The 24,420-nt window shown below is 34.3% G+C and overlaps 1 protein-coding gene across 3 annotated transcripts in view; it reads right to left on the bottom strand.

Moving 5' to 3' along the window:
* The window catches only part of ASCC3 (activating signal cointegrator 1 complex subunit 3), a 252,676-nt gene that overhangs the window by 98,167 nt on the left and 130,089 nt on the right, over window positions 1–24,420 (bottom strand). The window lies entirely within an intron of this gene.

The following is a 24,420-nucleotide window of genomic DNA, read 5'->3' as shown; positions in this document are numbered from 1 at the left end:
CTCCTGAATTGAAAAGGGACTCAGAGTTGAGAAAAGCTAATATTTTTCCCCTTCATACACTAAAATCTAAAACTCAAATCATTTTGGAGCATGCCTTCCAGAAGGAACAAGAAAGGAAAAAAGAAACCCAAACACAGGAAACCCATGCTACCAAAGCTCATGTCATTGTAGCCAATTGGGAACAATGCTCTTTCTGTTCAGAAACATGGCTTTAGGCCAAAATTCAAGTATCACAAAAAATACAGCACTTTTATTACAACTAAGATGACAGGAGCAAAGGAAGAATAGCCCAGGTGTAAACTAGAATAAAAGACCTTCACATAAGCTTTTATAAGTTTAAATACAAGGCCACAGAGCATGCTCTATGCAACCTCTTTTTTATCCTGGACCCTGGCTACTGGTTCCTCAGATCTTCATATTTCAAAGTATTGATTTGTCACAAACACCTTTTATTTTCATCCCATCTCTTTCACAAACCACTGCCTTCCAAACCTGATCACTGCTAACTATGACACCAGAAGGGTACCTGATCTTTCCCCCTTTCTTTGTTATCATTGTCAGGAGAGAACTTTTCTATAGGCCACAAATTATTTTTCTCTTTTTTTCTTTTTTTTTTTCCTACCACTCTATTTTTAGCCATGCAGATTACAGTGAATTAATTCTAGACCAAATTATGATTTTTTTTTTCCAATCTTTATATTTATTTGTACCTGACACACAGACAAAGTTGACTTAAGTGATACAGACCGGGTAAAGAAAAATACAGTTCATATTACTGGCATACTGCCAAACATGAATAATAAGTCTCTGCAAACACAAAAATAAATAGGAAGATGGAAGTGCAATTATAAAAGACAACATGAAAAGAAAAACACTGTAGGAAAAACACTTTTCCTAGCTTCACATTTCTCAACTTCTCAATATCCAATCTTTTCTGTTTTAGGCATTACTATTTCCTATTCACTTAAAGGAAATCAAACTCCGCTTTTAACTATACATTAATTATTGGCAAATTTAAATAATGCTATAAGGCTTAAAAACTGAATTAAAAAAAGAAACAGTTCATGACACATTTCCTTTATGAGACAGAGAATGGAAACAGATACATTATAATGAACACAAAGGCACAAAAGATTGCATTTATAATACATCAACAACAAATCCCACAGATGAAAGGCATGTAGAAAATTCACTTCAGAGTTTGTTGCAAAGCAACAAATAATTGCAACCAAGCAATTTGGATTGATCTTGACTACATTTAGAACTTGCTGTAAGCATTAAACAACATAATTAACTTGTATCTTAGCAAAAAGCACATATTTGTATGTGATAGAATAACTGCCAGAAATTCTACTTTTTTGGTAGAGCTTCATGGGTCTCACACATCTATTTTGCAGATATTAAGGTAACAATTTTTCAAAAAGCACAATTGTTCAATATCAAAAAATATACTCTATAAATTACCCGTAGCTGAAAATCTTGCTTTTAAACTTGCACAATTAAAAAAATTACATACTTCTGTCTGTAACCTAACGTTACAACCTTATGTTGTCTAACTCTCAGGGAAAAAATGGGCCAATTTAGAAATAGGAAACTAGAAGAATGAAATATTTTGCTATATAAGGGAGAAAACTTTTTTTTTGTAAAATCATAGAATGGTTTGGTTTGAAAGGGACCTTTAAAATCATCTTGCTCCAAATCCCCTACTATAGGACAGAAAAGTTCCCTCCAGTCCCATTCAGTCCGGCCTTAATGCTTCCAGGGGGCATCCACAACCTCGCTAGGCAACCTGCTCTAGTGTCTTACCACACTCTCAGTAAAGAATTATTTCCTGATGTCTAGTCTAAATCCACTCTCTTCCAGTTAAAAAAAATTTCCCCTCGTCCTGTCTCTTGTGCCTCCTCAGCTTTCCCTTAGGCCCCTTCGGGCTGCACTAGGCTGCACTAAGGTCCCCCCAGGGCCTTCTCTTATAATTATTTGAACCACTAGAATATACCACTAGTTCAGGGAAAGGAACTTGTGAACACAGGAAAAAAGGAAAAGGAAACATTTTGTGTGAGAGAACACACTAAGACATAGCAATGACAGTCTGACTAGGATTCAAGTACAAAATCAATCGTGTAAAAACATGCAGTTACAGCTATACCAAATAGTTGTGTTTAGAAAGAATATTTAAATGCTCCTAAAATTTACTAAACTAACCTGAAAATACTGAAGATTTCATTAATTGTATTGAAATTTTGCCCATATTCTGTTTTGTTGCCATGTGACAGATGACAGCAGAGAACCAGTCTAACAAAATGGCATCTGACATGGAAGCATGTATGAAGCAAAGGTGTGTCACTGAATTCCTCCATGTGGAAGAAAATCGCACCCATTGGCATTCACTGATGCTTGCTGAACATTTATAGAGTCCAGTGGGCATGAGTATAGTGAATCAGAGGATGGTATATTTCAGCAGTGAAGGACAAGCCACATTCTGGACAGCCATGCAGATTTTCATGAGCACAGCATGAAGGTTTTTGCTCATTGCTGGTGAAAATGAACGGCTAAGGGTGATGACTGTTGAAAAATTGACTGTGTAGCTGAGAATTCTATCAGTGTTACTGTGCTCTTTGTATCTGTTGCTGTTTCCATGAAAATAAATAGGATAAACAAATAAATAAATAAATAAATAGGAGGCACTATTTTTAGAGTGCCCTACATACATAATAGGAGTGAAACTATAAAATGCTAGAGTATCCCTCATCTTTCTTTACTACAGACTAAAGCGTTTTGCTTAAAATTTATATGAAATGTTACTAAGTGCCTCAGGTGTATGGAGAAGTTATTATGACCTCCAGGCACAGGTCGTCTGATTAGAATTGATTTTCCTTCCCCACCCATATCACTCAAGAGGGCTGCAGATTTATGACCTCTGCTTACATGTGTGCGTGCATGTAATACACCATGTATTAAATAAATTCCTAGTTTAGCTTGCTTCCACCTATATTTCTCCTTTAAAAGTTCTAAATTTCATGCTCATCTTAAGACATTAAAAATGTCACAATTTGACATGGAGGAATGTACTTAATTTTGACAAAAAATTAGGCATATGTAGCAAACAAACCCTGAACATTTAAACAAGCCTTAGGGCATTTCAATGAAGACTTAAATCAACAACAAAAAAGATAACTTCCTTCACACTCTTCCTTTCCTTTACTTGTACCTGGTATCCCAAGGGTGTTATCATTCCTACAGACCATGCACCACACATGCTTTTTATCTGAACTATATATCTATCCTGAATGAACCATCAAGAATTAAACTTTCAATAGGCTCATAGCTCTTTTTTCTTATTTTACCTAAAAAAAAAAAACCAAAAAAACCCAACACTTAAAAAAAGGTAATAAAGTTTGATTACAAGAAGCAGCTGTCAATAATTTACTTCTTAATAGGTGAAACAAAAGCTAGTATCTTCACTGATCTCAGATTGCTATGCTTTTCTTGGACAAAGATTGCCATTAATTGGTAAAATCAGATTTTATTTTTCTTTCTGGAGATTACTTCTTCCTCCGTTCTGCTTCTAAATTTTGAAAATATGTTTGCAACTTTGAATTTCAGTGTTTTTTTTTCCCCTAATAACACTTTTTGACAATCATGAATTTCCTTCTAGCAACAGAAATTGCACAGGCTATTCTAGGATTTTTCTCCCAATTGCTCTACTGCAGTAATACCTCACTCATCTGATTGTAAGACTCAATCATCATAATTTTCCCTCTGCAGAGTTCACAACAGGGCAGCACTTGCATTTTTGCTCAGCATGCACCATCATATTTGTTCACTGGTTTGGGCAATGCTGAGCATTTCATTCCCATCCTTTGTTCTTTGCGCTGTCCTAGCACTCCACAAATTATGAGCCTTGTTAGCCTCATCTGCTGATTGCTGGCACTCAACATAGGTATCACAAACACCAAAAACAAACAAAATAAGGTACTGAAGGCTGTTTCTATTGATGCTGCTATTGTGTGACGAATGTTCAGTTATTTCCAAAACAATAAATTTGTATCTTTCCTAAAGGGATCAGAATCTGCAACTCTTTTATTGAGCTTCTACATTTCTTAAAGCTGCAAGAAGACAAAAGCCTTCTTTAATTCATTCAAATTAGTTGTACTGCTGAATATGCTCTACCTGAATTATTTAAAGAATACTGAATGCCTTTCAAAATTCGTTAGATTAAAGTAAGATCCACTAAGGAAGAGAAGAGGGTCTGAGAAATGCAGAATGAAAAAACAGCAAGTTGAAGATTCCATCTTTGGGCCTACTCCTGCTCCATAAATACAAATATAATTAACAAGACATCTGTACATATGAGGACTGTGAGAAATGGCATTAAACACCCTCAGGTTTGCAGGCTTAGAAATTATGAAACTAGAGAGTTGGTTTTTTGTTTATTTTACACATGACAGGAGATTTGTTCACTGGCTATTTTGTATTAACAGAAACAAAGCTGTAGTTTAATCTGGCTGTAGACACCTAAGTTACATATAAAAAAAAACTAGTCATGAAGCTCACCTTAAAAATATACACAACAGTTTAACATGTTGGACTGAGATAGTGCTTCTGTACTGATATGCCCTCACACTACTTCCCTTGCCCTTTCCTGGGAACAACAGCATTGTTATCACCGACTGATCACGCTGGGGCTGGTTCTTTTGAAGAACTCAATTATTACTGAGAGCTTTGCTCAACAAAGAGGACTTACATGACCTAACTGATCATGTCTGGATGAATGTGGCTGGCCAATATACTATTCTACTTAATAAGTATGCACACTCATCCTCTAAATCTCCAGTCTTTTACTGTATCTAGCTATTGACTTTGTATAGTTATCCCAATGTAATATTTCTGTCTAACACTTACTATTTTACTGAGTTATAATTAGTGGGCACCCAGCAAGATAGTATTTGAAGAAGGTAATTCTAGCAAACAAATGTGAATCAGTTTGAATTTCTCCTGGAAGAGTCAATAATTTAATTGTCTCTCCCTGGAGATTTAAGTTAGAGCATTAAAGTTAGAACTGTTTAAACCTATGAGTTACTGCTCTGATCAATTTACTGAAATCATCTCAGTAAGTTTTGTAAAGTGCTCTAAAAATACCTCTGAAGGAGAAAGAGGAGAGTAGTGTGACTGCTTTGCTTAAACACATTCCTCCACAGTACATTCTATCAATGTAAAGATAACAGTTGTTCAAGTGAAATCATCAGGAACACAATTCAGGAGTTATTTTCTGTATTATAGTATTACAACTGATTTTCTTCTGAACTTTACCCTCTGTAATGTATCCATGTAATGATACAGTATCCTGAGCTGCAAGGTACCAGATTCCAACTCGTGTCTCCACACAGCACCAGACAAAAGTCAAACCATATCGCTGAGGGCACTGTCCCAACTCTTCTTGAACTCCAACAGCTCAGGAGCCTGCTCCATGCCCACCGCTTTCCAGTGAAGGACCTTTCCCTATTCTTCAGCCTGACCCTCCCCTGACACAGCTTCATGTGTCTCCCTCGGTCCTATCTCATTTACCAGAGAGCAGAGCTCAGTGCTGCCCCTTCACTCCCCTTGTGAGGAGCTGAAGCTGCTGTGAGCCTCTCCCTCAGCTCTTCTGCTCTCAGCTGAACAAACCAAGGGACCTCAGTTGTTCCTCATACATCATGCCCTCTAGCCTCTTTCCCATCTTTGTAGCCCTCCTTTGGACACTCTTTGGTCCTTCTTGTTTGATGGCACCCAGAACTGCACCCAGTGCTGGAGGTGCAGCCACACAGCGCAGAGCAGTGCAGAGCAGAGCCTTTCCATGCCTGGTGGCAGTGCTGGGCCAGGCACATCACAGGGTATGGTTTGCCCTTTGGGCTGCCAGGGTGCACTGCTGGCTCAGATTTGCCTCTCTAAAGGCCTACCTGCTATAAGAGGGAAAAAACAAACAAACAAACACCAAAACCAGTTGTATAGATAACACACTAACTCAATTTGAATTAGAATTTTGCAACGTGGACCAATGTAACTTAATAATTCAATTAAAATCAGACAGAGGTGCCTTACAACTGTATGAACTAATGATACTCATAGAAAGGTTTAAGAGTCTAGAATGAAAAATAATTATTCTGTGTAAACACAACTAGCAATCTGCACCAGGTTCACAAAGGAAACACTGTTCATAGTAATCTAGCTTTAGCACCAAAGATGAGTGAAAACACAGGAAAATAATCTCAAATATTGTTAAAAAAAGAAGTTAAAATATTCCAGTTTAATAAAAACATTTAATGCACATCAATTAAAATGGATTTAATTTTATGACATGAATTACAAATGCATGCAAAATCAAGTAAATCTTGAGGGGAGAAAAATTCTGAAAAATATTTATACTCTGCCCTTCAGACAAGAAGTCCTGCTGTCATATTTGTTAACCACTTGGAATGCACAGAGTCATCATTCTTGGTCTGATTTGCTGACAGAAGAAGACATTTTCAGTTTCCTGATAGGAAACTAACCAGTAAGGAAGATATACAGCAATGAGAAGAAACTGATACAGTGAGAGTTTGATGACATGCAAGTGCAGTATGGGAACAAATAGGATAAATTTGTACCAGTTTCAGTTCATACACGACGTCCTCTGGAGACCTAGTTAAACCGTTTGTTTCTGTGCTTAACTGTGCAGAGATTTCAATATTTCCGCTTCAACTGAAAGCTGATATTGCATTGTTTCTGTAAAAGTATTTGTTATATTTGAGAAAACCTCCTTTGCTTCTGTGTAATACTCAAAACTGCCACTCTGCTAAGCGATGAAAATATTGGATGCATTTTTACTCTGAGACAGCTAAAGCAGAAAGTGTTTTCAAGGTCTTTCCAGAACAGATGCAGCTTACTTATGACTTCTCATCATTATTTTTAGTGCAAATCCTCACTAAAAGTATACAGAGACATTATGACCCCTAAAAGAAAAAACAAATGCATCTGTGAACATCAAGTGTATTTCTCATTTCCTAACTAAGCTATAAAAGTCCTGCCACAACTTCACTCCTGTGCAAAGTGGCGTACAAAGACTGAGACTATTGAGAATGGAATTTCTCTTACGAGTTTGCAGGTAATTGTAAAAGTGAAGTATGAATTACTAATCTATACAGTTTTCAAGCTGTATGACGTTTAGCATGAGCATGGGGGATCATGAAAAGCTAAAATTTTATCAGGAAAATAACTGTTTACTTTTAGAAAGATACCACAGGCATTAAATGCCTTTTGATTTGGCATCGCGGCTTTTTTTTTTTTTTTTTTTTTTTCCACTCTCCTAGCTTCTAGATGGAAGAAGTAAACATAATGCCAAGCAGGACTGGTTAAAGAAAATGCAAGTCAATGAAATAAAAGTATTACAAGTTCTTAAATTAAACACGTCAAATTGTACCCTCCATTCATTAAGTAATTTGAACCATATAATCTCAACTTTTAGAAGAAAAAAGATAACCAAACTAGCACATCAGCACATCTGCAGCATGTTAAAATATTTTTTTCTCTGATAGATGTATCCTAGTTGATAACAAAACTGCAAGAAAATTCATAAGGTAATTAGCATTCCCTAAAAAGTTAACACACTTTTTTGTTTGCTAATAGTGTATTAAGCAAGTATCAGAACTGTATGTTTCATTCCTTCTGTGTCCTTGCTATGTAAGAAAATTTTAAGGATTTGAAATGTAGCTCATTCTCACCAAATACCAAATCTTACAAGGAAAATCACTTTCAATAAATCTTGGAAGAAAAAAAAAATATTTAGATATTTATGCATTTCCATACTACGGTGTTCACATGGTCTCATCTGACAATTTGTGAGTGATAATCTGATAAAGTACTAACTGGGAAAAAAAATCCCTTAAGAAACTAACAAATCTGTAAATTTTGGGATGAGCGAAACCTGCTTTATCATGAATTTTTTATTCCTTGTGCCTATGTCCTGACTTCAATGCACATCCATCACATTTCCGTAACTTCACCTCTCTCAGAATTATCTTCATCTTACTGGTTCATATTTTTTCCTACTCCACTCTCAGGAGAAAAAGAACGTATCTTAGAAATGACCTCCATAAGACTTAATACTTATTATCGATGCTGCAGTCAGCTTATTATCACACCTTTGGCAACTTTATTGTCTCTTTTGTTAGTTTTACTCTAAATTACCAGCAAGCTTCTCTCAGAATCTCTGCAATGTCAGAGCTTAACTGTGAAGCCTGTGGGCTATTAAACATTGTTCAAAGTCAGTTTCAAAGGTAACACAGATTTTTTACACACTTGAAAGGGCACAGAAGTAGCACCTAATAAGTAATGTAACAAAAAGGTTTATATAACTATGCTCTTTTGGCCAGCAGACCTGGGAATTTAGAGACTGATCGTCAGTTAAACAGGGGCAACTATCAGGCTTTTTACTGGATGAAACCAACTGCTTTAAGAAAGGAGCAATTCAAAGAGCTTGACTTCATAGCCAGATCCAATGCCAAATGAAGGCATATTTCCACAGACCTCCAATAAATTATAAGATCCCATGTGATTTTAAACTCTATCCACTGGAAGAAATAGGTTTTAATATTTATTGTGCCCCTCTCCTCTACTTCAGCAAAACAAAGAAATGGAAACCAACCAACCAACAACGTTCCTCCAGATCCAGCCTTTATAGTTCGATTATTTTATGTCAATTATCAACTTTATGTTCATACTTCATGAAGACTACAAGATAATTGTTAAGTTTAAAAATCACAGAGAAGACACAATCAAGTATAATTAATTTTGACTTTGAGAAATTATATTCTACCACTACCATTCTTCAAGCATGTAAAAATCACACATTGCTCAATCTTTTCAGTAAAGGAACATTTACTTTCTTGTGCAAATAATTTTTATAATACACTTGCACCGACTGTGAAAAAGTATTGAGTCAATGTTAATTCATTCATCTCCTTCATCTGTAGTTTGTAAACTAGACTAGAAATCCTCTGTCAAAACTACTGTTAAGATCCTGTAATTCATACATCCTTACTTTAAAGCAGTCTAAACAGTTTCTTCAGCAAGCTAAGTTTAAATGTTTTGCCCACACAGAGGACAGATTGTACATTTAAGAAAATTTCTCATTTATATCAAGCATACCATGGAGACTTAATTGCCTAGCAGAGGGGGAGAAAGGAGATTGCTACTTTTTCAGTGCAGTGCACAGCAGTACACAAGTGACAGGAAGGTTGCTGTGCTGCTTTGACAGTCCCTCTCCAGCCTGGATTCATTTCCATTTTTCATAATCTGTTTACGTAATACGCATACATTAGAGCTAATAACAGTTCAAAAGAGTTAAAAACTATACTGTAAGTTTCATTTTCTTTAATCTTTTAATTATATTAAGTTTTCTGTATAATAGCCATATTTGTTCTAATCATTATATCCTTCACATGCTTCATTTCACAGCCCTGCCTTCTTCAAGAGCAGTCCAAACTCAAAAGGCTTTGCAAAGTTATTTATCTAAAATTTGAATCTGTATCTCTAATGCTCCATTTGCTCAGGAGGCTAGGAACTAGGAAAAGCAAATACTAAACAATTCCCTTAAAATTAATTTATCTGTATATTTTACTGTTTGAAGTAAGTAATAACACTTCAGAACTGAATATTTGTATACTGTTCTAATGGTAGAAATAACTGAAGTTGAAATAAAAAAATATACAAGGAAGATTTTCATCACTTACTTTAAGAGTGAAAACTATTCCTATCTATGTAAAATAACTCTCTAACAAGTTTACTACTATCACTTTCAAAACATAGTAATAGACTTGCAACATGGGGGAAGAGAAACTTCCTCTGAATCCAAAGAACTGAACTAAGTACCATGGCTCAGTGCTAAGGCAATCATCACATTTGTGGAGTCCCGTTACATGTATTTACCATACAATTATCACCAGGATATCAGTTTTCAGTGGTTTCAAGACATTATTACTGATTTAAGAATTAAAATCAGATTAAAAGGAATGGAGAATTTTTGACTTGTGCAATCCCTATGGGTTTTTAATTGGATAAGCATGCCAAACATTTCTAAAGCTTTTACTATTTTGCTCGATTTTCTCATGCACTTTGAAAGCCAGCACAGAATATCATATGATATATAAAATTAATGTAAACAATACAAAATAATATCAATAAATAATATAAAATATTATATTAAGCATATCATAAAGCAATTGTACCATTATATCATTAAGCACCCTTTGAAACTGGCTTACATGTTTAAATCTAAACCTCTGAAGCTATTCAACAGAAGTATTTCTTTTAGTTAATTTGTATTTGAGGATTTCAGGTAATTTTTATTTATTTATTTATTTATTTATTTTAAGCTCCAGGTATGAAATGGCTGATTATCTTGATACAGAAATTTTACACATAATAGAAACCCAGAGGCTATGCTTATGTATTGGTGTTATTTCCCCTATTCCAAGTAACCATTCACTGCAGGAAAACCTATTGCACCTGTCATCTGTGATAGTATCAGACAGACTTTCTAATCTGATTTATAGAAACAGATTGATGACTTACAGTTTTTGGCACTGCCTTTTAATCTTGAGAGGAACCTAGAAAAGATTTCCTACTCTACTTCAGAAGACATCACTCGAGATAACTACATAGTTCCATCATATTTGTTTAATCTGTACACCACTAAAGCTGAAGATAAAATGGCCAGCTAACGTTGTCTGATGTGGAGAAGTGCCTCTAGAAAGTAAAGACAGTGCCTGACCATTTGAGATAGACCTCCTCGCCAGCAGCTTGCTCTGGCAGGGCTCAGTTTGACACCAACACTTAAATGCCTTCATGCAGATCTGTACAGCTGAAGTAGGAATCCCAGCAATCCTCACAGTGGTCTGGCAGCAGAAACTTGGTGCAGCATTCCTGCTCCCTGCCTGCTCCATGTCTGTCCCAGGCTGAGCTCAGTCATCCTCTTGGCTGCCCAAAATGTGCTGAGCACTGGAGCTCAGATGCAACATGCATATGTAGATATAATGTGCAGACTCCTAAAACCTGCATGATAAGTCACCATGGAAACCACTCAGGGGTCATATACCAGATTTAGATTAATGACCAAAAATTATGCATGAGAGAATTAGACAAAATAGACCCACAAAGAATCTTACATTGCAACAAATTTCTACTGTAACTGGCTCAGGTGGCAATGCAACACTTGCAGGTGAGAATTATCAACAATAGCTCTTAATTATCACTCACTGTTCCGAGTAACTTGGAACCAACTTGAATTTGCATTATCTGCCCTCACACTAATCTCTGCTTATTCTGATACTGAGTATGTACTATCAACAAGAAACTGAAGAAACAATTGAAAAGTTAATGGCCCAACACATGAAAATTAATCAGATCATTCTATTGCTTTAAATGCCTGAATACAACAGAATCAAGGAATGTTACAGTAAAAAAAAATGGAGAGTTTTCATCCTTTCTATTGGTGACAGTAGAAACCTATCTGGGGGCATTATTTATCAGAAATTGATTTCCTACTCATCAGAATCCCCAAATAAAATCATGCTCTTCCCCATAAAATGTTACATTCCCACTACACTTTCTTTGCCAAGACAAAGCTGAGCAATTGATTCACAGACTCTGTCTTAACCTTATAGGTCGTCGTGCTACTTAAAAGTATGACAATAAACAGTTTCCAGCAGTGTTATAAAGTTAATCAGAACACTGTATAACTGAAGTTTTTTCCAAACTGCTGTTGCTTAATCCCAAATGGTGGAATTAAATTTGTTATAAATCTCATTTTTTTCCCTGATAATCAAAAATGCAAGCAATCATTAAGTGATTTTTTCTTATCCGTGTAAATTTATAAGATTATTGATTATATTTTTAGTTTGAGAGTAAAATTCATGACTTTTTTGAATGATGGAGCGAGTGTCTGTAAAATGCCAAAGTTCTCTGAGAGTCCTCAGTATACAAATTCAGTCAGAGAGTAAAAAAGGTTTCCACTAACACAAATATTGGACTATTTAGTTTACTATCAACTATTCTAGTAATCAAAACAATTTACTAACACATATGGAAAATAAATTGTTTCAATTGCCAGATAAAATTTTTAGCTTGCTTGCTAAAACATGCATTTCTTCAAGAATTTTTGTTTTCAGCAAATTTACATTATTATTGCATAATAATGTACACGTATTACATTATCATACATATATGTCATAGATCTATATACTATACATGTCTATTACACATTATAGTTACCACACATGCAACTTTTACAAGTTGTGCTTTATACTCTCATCCACTAGTGTATGCAAAAAGAGAAAAGGAAGAAAAAATGGAAGGAAAGGGCGGAGTAACTTATCTTCAAAATTTCCAATGAATGTAAATAACCAATCCTTCAGGTCAAGCAGATTTTCCTATGGTTTGTTTTTTCAGTACCACATGCGAAGTTTCCTGCAGCATTTCATTTCCTGATGTTCCTACCACTAATATGTAGGCCAAGAGCACTGCAAATACACAAGCGCTGTATGGGAGACCATTCAAAATTCATCCATCTAAGATAAGCGATGTAAATTATGACTTAGGGAAGCTATTTCTATCCATTTGTTGTATGGACAGACTCCCAGCTCAAGATGCTACAAGATGTGGGAAATAGAATGTATTTATGTCCCCCTGCCCCATAGAAACAACGTGTTTAATCGTTACTCATGAAATAAATATTTCAAAGCAAAGAACAATTAATATTAGTACATTTAATTTCAATTTTCACTGTTCAAAATGTTCTGCAGCCAAACAATGAGAAGTCCTTTAGCTACCATAAAATCAGCACCATGGACGTGCATTAACAGGTGCGGCCACAAGATGGCTCTCAATACTCAGAATTAAAAACCAATCTGAAAATGAACTAACACTGAATTTCAAATAGCTTTTCGCCCACTTATTACCAATACGGTTTGCCTCAAATTATTCCTGGTAACTTTACTCCCAGAATAGAAAAATAATTTTTAGATATTTTACATTTGCTTTCTTCCTCAATGCCACAAACCATTCAATAACAATTCAAATGAAATTTCTAGACTATGTGTAACAAACACCAATATATTCCTGTAGTTACACAACCCTCCACAAAAACTAAGTCCTCTTGAGAGCTAAAATTCATACATATGTATAAGCAAATTCCTTTTTTTTGAAGTTAGTTTTCAAGTATTAACTAGTACTAGTTCCATGTCATGATAAAAGTACATGAAACTTTACAATATGAATTTGCATATTGATAGCCTCTTATACAACTTGTTCACTCTTCCAGTATGTTCTAGCTATATTCTCTATGTTCTTAATTATCATTCTACCTTTCTTTACAAAGGCTTACTAGAGTTGTGGGTTTTGTTGGCAACCTTCCACCCATTTCCTTACTCATTTAGTATCATAAATCTCTGTTTTTGTTGTTGTTGTTGTTTGTTTTCATTTAATATTTATCTTTTCCACAGGTGCAAATCTGAAATTTAAAGAAACTGGACTATGTAGGAAAAAAAAGGTATTAATAGGCAGGGTTATGATTTTCAACTGAGTACAGAATTACTTGATTCTGCTAAAAAAATTAAAAAAAAAAAAAAAAAAAACTACAAAAAAAAACACTCCAAAAACTTAAAAAAGGAGGATTACAATGAACTTAATTATTTTTTTCTGCAAAAATGCAGATATATAACATGGAACTTGTGCGTCTTTATCATGTTAAACAGAACTGTGACATGTTGCTGTGCATTACAGATGTTTAAAATTCACCCACAATAGATAGGTTTCTATGATCAATACAACTAGAAAACAATTCATAGAATCATAGAATACAATAAACATAGACTTGTAACAGGTAAATCATAACTGTAAGAGAGAGCAGAAGAAGATTCATAATAAAGTCTTTCACAGAGTTCACACATTATGCAAATTACGATACAAACGCTGTGGTTGAAAATAACCTCAAGTTTCCCTCTGACTTTTCACTATGGATCAATGAATTCTTCAGACCAGTATGGTACTGCGAAAGGAGAAGTCTCTTACAATGACTGTCTTGGATATACTCCTTAGACAAGAGATCTCAATGATTACTTCAAGGAATATGCTACCAAACAGATACAAAATTTAAGATTGTACGTGAGAATAACTACAAAGTACATAAGAATAATACAAAGTGTTTCAAAATTACCTGCCCAGGAACAGGAAACCAGACATATTTTTAATGCTATGTTGCAGTAAAAACATTCTTCTACATGCTCTAACTACAGAATCAAGAGTCCAGAAAAACATTTCTGAACATAAAGGACATTAAGAGAATTATAATACTGGTAAGCTTATATAATTGTTTTTAATTTATAAAACACCATGACACAGAGTCACATTTTCTTACTGATTTCAGTTTCAGAAGCTTGCTGAAAATCCACCTGTGCCAAACATTGTGCTGTGTTTTTCTATGAAACACTGTTTGGTGTTGTATTAAGCTCTGTCCTTAGGGCTTACTCCAAAGCCAACAGTTTCTTTCCCATTACCTTCAATAGGTTTTTCATTTGGACCCTTCAACTGCAAATCAATTAGGACTTCTTTCAATTATTTAGCAATACTACAGTTTAAATGAAAACATGGCTATATGAATCTAAAGGTCCTAAACTCTGTTCAGATTTCTGATTGCTGTTCTTGATAAACAAAAGCAGCACAATACTTCAAAAAAGTGATCTCTAGAATCAAAGACTTTGCACTGGAATTCTTTGTTTTATTACAAAATGCATGCATATTAAAGCCAGAATACCCTCACAGACATAAAATGTGCAGTACTTTTCATCACTGATGCCACTGCCTTTGATTCCAGAGCTAACTGCTTTTCAAGTATTATTACAAAGAGACTAGAAAGGCTTTTGCAAAACTCTTGGTTTTCTAAATTCTAGACCCTAAGGGTTTGTCATCCACTGTTACGTTTTCAGTATTTTGTCAGCAGTTCTCAGTATTTTAGAACTTCCAAATTACCAGGCCAACTTACACAGTTAACTTTCTACACTGTTGATTTTTTTTTTTCCTATGTAAATAAATAAAGATAGGGAGGAATCTCTAGTAGATCAACTACCAAAAATAGAGCTTGCAACCTTAAGCACGGAAATAATAATGACAGTTCTGCACATGGCAAATTCAAATTTAATTTCATACTTCTCTTAATACCCATACATAGAGAATGAAAGATCCTTGCAGTAGTTAGCAGAAACCAACATGGCTTCACCAAAAACATTTTTTAAGGTAATTATCCAATTAGCCAAATAAATAACATTATACAAGCTTTAATAGGTCCTTATTTGGAAAAAAAAAACAAAAAAATAAAACAACAACAACAAAACCCAAACCCAAACAATAAAACAAAGAAAAAACCCATAATTCAAAAGATCATTTTTATGTTTTCAAGTTTGATGTGTAAGATTTATTAAGTGGAGGTCCAATTTGCCATTGAAAACTGTGCAGGAGCCAGTAAATACTGCCTCTGTAACAATCAAAATGCTGCAAAATCTTTTGGTCACAGACACCTAGTTGGTGTGCAGGGTAGACCATCTCTGGTCTTGCTGAACTCAGGGAATCAGCAGCTGTATATGTAATATTTTCCCCCAAGCAACAACAATTACTTTACACAGTTACATAACATTCCAAATTATTTTTCTTATCTGTACATAATTTTATGATTACACTCATCTTTACCTACATAAACTTAATAGTCTTGGTCCTAGTTTGGGGAAGAGAAGGCTGAGGGGAAACCTTATTGCCCTCTGCAAATACCTGAAAGGTGGCTGCAGTGAAAGTGACATTGGCCTCTTCTCACTGGTGACAGGTGACAGGACAAGAGGAAATGACCTCAAGTTGTGTCAGCGGAGGTTTAGGTTGGATATCAGGAAACACTTCTTCACAGAAAGGGTTGTTAAGCACTGGAATAGGCTCCCCAGGGAGATGGTTGAGTCACTATACTTGGATGTGTTTAAAAACTGTTTGGATGTGGTGCTCAGGGGCACGATTTAGCGGAGAGTTGTTAGAGTTAGGGTAGTATGGCTAGGTTATGGTTGGACTTGATCACAGAATCATAGAATCATAGAATTGCTCAGGTTGGAAAAGACCTTCAAGATCATCAAGTCCAACTGCAACCTGACCATCTAACTGACCTGACCCTAACTAACAACCCACTGCTACATCACATCCCTAAGCACCGCATCCAAACATAAAATGCTATTTTAGACTCCGTTCACCCTGGTCTTTAAAGTCTTTTCCAACCTGAGCAATTCTAGGATGCTGTTGGGAAACAAAGACAATTTGTGTATAAATACATTTTTGAAATTTATTTTTAGCTGTGTACTTCTAGTATATTTACTCTACATAGCATGCAGAGTAGTTCAGAACTGAACAGAAGCATTTTTGCTTCTCTTAAAATGAATGACATCTGTTAAAATGAGTTTTTAAATCATACAATTTTTTAAAAAGAAAATATTACAAAAAGAACAATTAGAAACAGCCACTAAGAATGAGAGAACTGGATTTGATCCACTGTCTTCTCACACCACATACTGAGAGGAGGACTAACAAAAAATGTTAAAAAGCAATTAAGCACACCTTCAGAGATTTGTGTATTCTTTTTTTCCCAAAGATTTATTACCTTTTTCTGTTTGTTTGTTTAAGCTACATCATATGCAGTCTTTGATTTTAGCATATCTTACATTTTGTTTATGTTCTCAAAATTACTCTATATTGGTGGCTTTAATTTCTGCAACATTTAATTTTATCTTCTATTTGTTTTTTAATTTATCTTAACCTCCTTTGAAAGAGAATTTCAGAAGTCAAATAAGATTCAGAAGATTCGCTGCTTGTTGGAAATCATTAAAGATCTAAACAACAGCAACAAATGATTGAAAAGTTATTAAAAAATAAAAATAAAAGAAATATATATATTCTTATCATCTTCTTTATAGAGATTTTCGTGAGTGTCATATGTGGGTTTGGATGCAACCCTTTATATGTACTATGTTTGTAATTTTTGATTCATTAGCAAAAAAGCAGAACTAGAATTAAATAATGTTAGTGGGTGCTAGAATGACAGCAACATGTTTTTGACAAAGCTAGAGTATACACAAACTATATATGAACTATAACGAAAACTGATAGGTAAAAAAGGAACTGCTTCTGTAATATGGAATGAAAATACATTACAAAAAAAAAAAATATTAGGCAGATTTCACTGCTGCTGATAGAATTAAAAAAAAATTAGAAGATTTGTGAATTTCAATGCTAAAAAGAATAAAACAGCTCAATTGGAACAGATCTACAAAGCTCATCTAGTCCAACTGCCTGACCACAAGTAAAGCATATTACTGAAAGCATTATCCAAATGTCTCTTGAACACTGACAGGCATGAGGCTAATAAACTAAAGGAATAGTTAAAAAGTTCCAGCTAATTTACCAAAACTGTGATATTTGAGGGATCTGGAAAAGGAAAATAGATGATAATTGAAACAATAAGCATATATAGCTAAATAATGACATCAGATCATAATAAAATTAAACAGTGTTTAGTAAGCTTTCTTATTTTCAACATAAATGAAATTAAGAACTGCTGTGGAATTAAGTATTTTTTTTCATCTGCTAAGAGAATATTTTTTTCCTAAATGAGAAATTGAATCAAGCATCTAAATGCATCATGGCAAAAATATATAATATTTAATACTATGTTCAACAGAAGGGAATCTATCAATAGGTAAGTGAACAGAACTTTTCATGCAACAGGTGAATTTAATTAATTGCACTTATTTTTATCATCTCTTTATAGAGACATAGGGAGATGCAAACTACCACTGCATTATGAGAAATGGTCAAATAGGGTGTTAATGAACACACTTTTTTTGTTATCTCAGAATGGAAACTTCAGTTTCATTAAAAGAATCATTCCCTTCTGAAGGGAGCCTATTTATGTATATCTTACAGCATGAATAAATTCACAAGAATCCTCAGAGAGTAGAAATCCCATGGTCAGTTAAGACTGATATTGTGACAGAAAGATATCAAGTAATACCGGAATATTATTATGTTCACATACTGGATAAGATTATACAGTGCGGCCAAGAATCAACTTGGCAAATCCTGAAAAAAGAATGAAAGACCATAGGGTCTTTTATTTATTTTTAAAATAATAATAATTAATAATAATAATAATATAATAAATAATTCTTGCCTGAAACAATCCTCAGGTACTGAAAATACAAGAAAACAGCCAAAGCAGAGTCAACTAAGCTCTTTGAGGGAGGACCGAATAGGGATAGGGCAGAAAAAATCTACATTGAATTTAATTTTGTCTCCTAATTTCTTCTATTAGGGCTCTTTCCAAGTGACCAGATATTGCCAGTTTTTGAACCTGTTAAATCACAGAGGAAAACCTAAAGAAAAGAGAACTTTTTAGTCTCAAGAGACATTATGTATTTCACAAATATATCTGACCTTCATTACAGAATCACCATAGAATCATATAACTATTTGTGTTGGAAGAGACCTTAAAAATCATCTACTCCAACTCCCCCACAAGGAACACGAACATCTGCAGCTAGATCAGGTTGCTCAAAGTCCTGTCCAGCCTGACCTTGAATGTCTCTAAGCACAGGGCATCCACTGCATCTCCAGGCAACCCATTCCAGTGCCTCACTACCCTTATAATAAAAAACATTTTTCTTACATCCAGTCTAAATTTCCATCTCCCCTTGTTCTATCACAAAAAACCCTGCTAAAGAGATTTCTTTCTTACAGTCTTCCTTTAGATACTGAAAAGCCGCTATCAGGTCTGCCCGGAGCCAAATTGAGTAGTGGGCTGTATAGCTGAAGAGGAAGGAGTGTAGTCATGCTGAGAACATGAAATACGAGAACATAAAAACAATCACATCAGGATTATTATTATTTTTCTTCCTCCCAAATAGCTTTGAAAATTTCTTTTGAAATGTTTATGTACTATTAGTGTATCTATTCAATATCCATATATAATTCTTATATCAATGATTTCAAGTTGAAATAATCTTCCTCAGTGAAGTTATAAATTAATAATTACTGTGAAAATACTCAGCGACCTTTTTCGTTTTGACCTGGATTACATGCTAAAATATCCTAGCAGCTTACTGAAGGGGATTTTCAGAGTTAAAGGATAAAAAAATGCTATGTGGTTTTCTCCTTGTCAGTGCTCCCAGATGAGGTTATAAGTTCAGGAAAGACAAGGAGATCAGAAATTAACATGAGATATTAAGAATGAACAGAAAAATATAAAGAAAAAGAGCAGAAAAGTGAACAGAAGTGAACAGAAAAATATCATATACTCTTAATAACTTCACTTATTTTGAGGTTAGTTTTACAGTAAGATGAATATTTATGCCAAAAACAGACATACACAGCTACTGACTGTGCAAACTTTTGCATCTGCTACTCATCACAATCAGTAATGTCAAAGCCTGACATCAAGGAACCTCTATTGGCCTAATATTATTCCCACATACCAGAAAGAAAAATTAAACAGTGTTTTTAATATGACATGTTTAACTTTCAGTTTCTACATTTACAAGCACAAATAAAGAAGACGTTTTGAAAATGTATTTACCTTAAAATTTCTACTGACTGAATTCAAATACTACATCACCTTGTGGGGGACTGTGGCAGATTTAATTAAAGGAAAGCAGCTTAATCAGAACATAAATATGACAACAGTTTCAAATGATCTTACTAAGCACATTTAGAATTTAATAGGAAATTTTGTCAACAATGAAAGGGGATGCTATAGGCAACACATTATCCTGCAGTTTATCAAAGCATTTCCATGGAGGATTAGTAAGAAAAGGCATTAAATCTTACACTTACAGTGATTAAATCCATTGCTGATTTTAACCTGAAAAACTCAAAAACTGCTAAAAAGTTCCATACAAAAGCATGTAACATCTTTTTGTACTTCCCCAAACAAACACATCAGCACCTATGACAGATGTATTCACAAATCTCACAGATCACTCTAGAAAAAGATTTGCTACCCTATTTTGTTTCTAGGGCTCTATTACAAACACAGCACAGCTTCTGGAAGTAGAACAAATATTCATGGGACAGATTTCCAGCTATAAACAGGCTAAAGTCAATCATTGTTGCATATCAAGTTGATGCTTATGATGGTTAAAACAGATATATGATCAAGCTAAGAGATTAGGGAGAGAAAAAAGTCCATTTTATCTCTCACAGGATATCAGCAGGTTTATGTGGTACCTCAGTGTTGTAGGTATCAGAGCTCGAAAGATAAGACAACTCTGAAATACTTATCTGATCCAAAAATTAGACTGATTTTCAGAGAGAATAAGCATTTAAATTTGATAACAGAACTTAGTCTACACCACATATTTAATACTTTCTGATTCATAATAGAAAATCTAAAAAATTGTAGTACACTGCATACAGTGTATAGGAGTTTTTCACAAAGTGAGGCAAAGGTTTTGTATTAGGAAAGAATAAAATTGATAAACTAAATGAACACTTAATAATCCTAGTGTTACACATATTCTACTGTAAATTCTTGGAAAAACCAACACACCTGGAACGTCAAAGGTTTGTTTTCTTGCTCTAATAGACCAGTCATACATTCTACCTGAACTGAGCAGCACTTATACTTGATAAACAGAAGAAATATATATACATAAAAGCTTCATGTGCTATCAAGGCAACAGTATTTTTGCATGTTATTATTTTCTACACAAAACAAGCAAAATGACCTCAAAGATTCAATGAAAAATTACAAGTTTGTATTGGTTGTGTTTGTAGGGGTAATCTGCCTTTCATTCTCTGACACAGCCTTGCTGAGACATGTGAAGCTTAACAAAATAGTCTAAAAAGACTTAATTTAGTTGACTAAAAAAAAACAACAAAAAAAAAACTTCTCCTGCATGAGAAGACTTAAATTTATCATTTAAAAGTCAAAACACGATCCAGTGGGAATTGAAGCTGGATAAATTCCAGCTGCAGATAAGCACGAGAGAAAAAAATTAGTAATAGAAGAGGGAATTTTCCATTCCTGCAGGTGCTAAACTGAGTACAGATGTCTCTACAGATGCAGAGAAGGAATTTGGTGAGGTCTTATGCAACAGTTTAGACTGGACAATCATTGGGGATGTAAAATCTAACTCCACACTCTACTAAAATGGAATCACTTTGTTCTAATAAAACTTCATCACGCAAATCACCTGATAATATACTCAAAGTATTTAAAATATGTATAGATACAAAACTTGATGCCTCAAATATATCAAGAGAAGATGAAGCAACCTTTCACTTGCAGTCCATTTTCCTGGTAAAGACCGTATGTATAGGAAGTAACTTACAGTATGCTAAACAGGTTGATCAACATCAATCCCGATTATCATCCAATCACCGTAACTATGTGATTTTTGAGCTATAATGTTTCTTTATTAGCTGAGCCAGTTATCTGCATTTCTCCTATCTGCTGATAAAAAAAATATAATTCTGAATCTTAATGTTTGTACAATATTGGGTTTACAGAACAGCAATACAGCAGTTTTAAAGAAGAAAGATGCTTTTTATCGAAAACTTCTTATCTACTTAGAATGCCAAATACAGAAAAATGCACTTAATTTTGAACTAGATTCATCAAAAAATACAAATTAGTGTTTAAAACTGATGAAAAAATATATTTTGGAGCACAATAACACAATAAATTAGCATGAAGAGTGTACCTTCTGTTTAAAAAGGAAGAAAGGAACCGTCTTTTGAAAGTCAAGAAAGAATTTTTTCTTCATGCAGCATTTTTCATTGAATATGTAAAATTTCAATTTAGATAACAAATTTCTTACAAATATATAAGTAAGAATGCATTTATGCTAACACTTGATAACAGAAGTGCCTCTCTGAAGGACAAAATACAGGCTGCTCTGAAAGTAATGCCTCCTCTTTATTTCCATGGAAAATACAACATATACAAAGAGCACAATAACACTATTTGATAGAGAAGATTCTCAGCAACAAAACACTGTTTTGCAACATTTTTCACCACTATTAGCTATGCATTTTCATCAACAATGAACAAAAGCCTGAATGCCTCACTTGTAAAAATTCGTGCCAGTGAAGGTGACACACTATTGCTGTCACCCACCACCTCACTGTGCTCATATCCACAGCCTGGTCTCCATAAATGCTCAGGAAGAGTTGATGAATGTCAGTGGGTGCAATGTTTCTGCATGGAGGAATTCAACTTCACATCTTTGCTTCCTGTGCACTTCCACATCAGATGCTATTCTGTTAGACTGTCCTGCTGCTGCCATCTGTCACATGGCAACAAAATGTAATGGAATATTGGTGGGAAGGTCCAGCCTCTACTGTCATATCACCAACATTTACCTCTGATGTGGGACAACATAACAAAACAGAAGGTAATACTTTCAGAGCAACCCTTGTATATTAACACTGAGGACACTGCCCCTTACAGCAACGGTATTATTCTATAGAACAAAGGAATAGCAAATAGTTAGCTGAAGATTGTCTTGATATTCAACATACCTAAACCAATTTTTTTATTTTTTTGGAGTAATGTTATTCCAAAATAATGAAAAAATACACCGCTTTAAGACAGGTTTGCCTGCTTTCCTTCAATCAAAGCAAACTTTTTTTGAACTACTATAAAATTATATAATTAATTATGCCCTGGATTCAGTTGAGACTTTGTATTCAAAACCAAATGCAAAGATAAGAATATACTTCTACTGTAAACTGGACTCTTCAAACCTAAATGTCCAACAGAATCCTACTTAATTTGAACTTCTACAGGTCTACCAAAAGAGTAGGACTGCACTACAGAGAACGCATTTTTTTTTCAACCTGGCAATTTTCAGGACCACACACATTTTATCTCTCACTTTTAACAGGACTACTGAATAAAATACACTATGAACGAAATATGAAGAGCTTCATTCCATTCTTGGAGAGATAATTAGCAACCATTTTCCAAAAGTAAAAAATATAGTAATTTTAAAACAAATAGAGAACGTCAGTATGTGTCTGACATTTAATATAGCTGAATTCATTTGAATATAGATACTCATTTATTTTCATAGTTTCTTTACTGGCTTATCAAATATTAGATATGTTATTAATAAAACAAAAACAAAATGAGGATTTGCTCTGAAATAATTAAATGTCAAACAAACGATTACACATCAAATATTTGATGAATGTTCTCTAAAAAATAATTTCTAATAATTTAAAAACATCTGATTAATTAAGAAGACTAGTAGAACTGCTTTCATATTTTAAAGGCCAGAAAAGCACACAATACTCTTAACTGTTCTATTTTTTCTGCACCTCCTGTAAGTTCAAGTAGCCTTCAATCGCACCTGTTGTATCTAAACTACAAAATGTAGGATTTGGCCATTATTCTTGTATGTCTTATTCTGCATTTCAGTATGCTTCTTCACTGACTACAGTGATCACTGTATATAGAATACAAAATAAAGACCTTATTACATTATCTAGATTATTCTCTGCCACATACTGCAAAATTTAATGTCAAACAAAACAGCAAGACTGAATGGCTTTCAGTCTGATAATTGGGATGCCAGTAAACATCACCTTATACAAGATAGCTCTTATCAGAAAAACATGATATTATCATCATGAAGCCTAAATTAATCTCTGCATCAGACACCTATGATATAATACATTTAGACTTCTGCCAGAAATTTCATTTATATGGCACAGCACTATGAATTTAGTACTGTATAAAATGAATGTCATGTACTAAGGAGATTAAAATTAGACAATGATGATCAAACAAATTAATTGCATCTATAAATTTCAATTTGATGAATACCTAATGATTTTATTCAGAGATCTAATATGACTCATGGATATTTCATATTTGTATTGGTCATCAAAAGTTTACAATATGATCACGTTGATTAAAGGCACTACTTGGAAATCAGAAGTATTCTGAAGCAATAGTAAATTGTTACAAGGACAGGTCAGTTCCAGAGCTATTTGGTTCACTTACAGTTTGAGCTTTTGAGCTTTAAGATATCTTGGAACAAAAACATCTAGGTTATGTTTTGAAAATGGATTTTAAAAAGAATCCTGAAAAGCTCTTACAAGCCATGTATTCATAATTCTAATCCTCAATTTACTGAATAAGATGGATTTAGCTTATTGTATTATGCATAAGAATAGCTGTACCAGGTCAGACCAAAAGTTTGCGTAGCACAGTAGTCTCTCCCAGTAGCAGACAACAGCAGATATCTAAGGAAGAGCATGCATCAATGGTCTTTCCAGTAAAATCTGTTGGACACCAGAAATTTGCCATTAAGAGATCTA

The sequence above is a fragment of the Phasianus colchicus genome, chromosome 2 (assembly GCF_987193195.1).
Source record: "Phasianus colchicus chromosome 2, bPhaCol1.hap1.1, whole genome shotgun sequence".
Lineage (NCBI taxonomy): Eukaryota > Metazoa > Chordata > Aves > Galliformes > Phasianidae > Phasianus > Phasianus colchicus.
The sequence above is the reverse complement of the archived record's forward strand: the minus strand, read 5'-3'. Positions and strand labels throughout refer to the sequence as shown.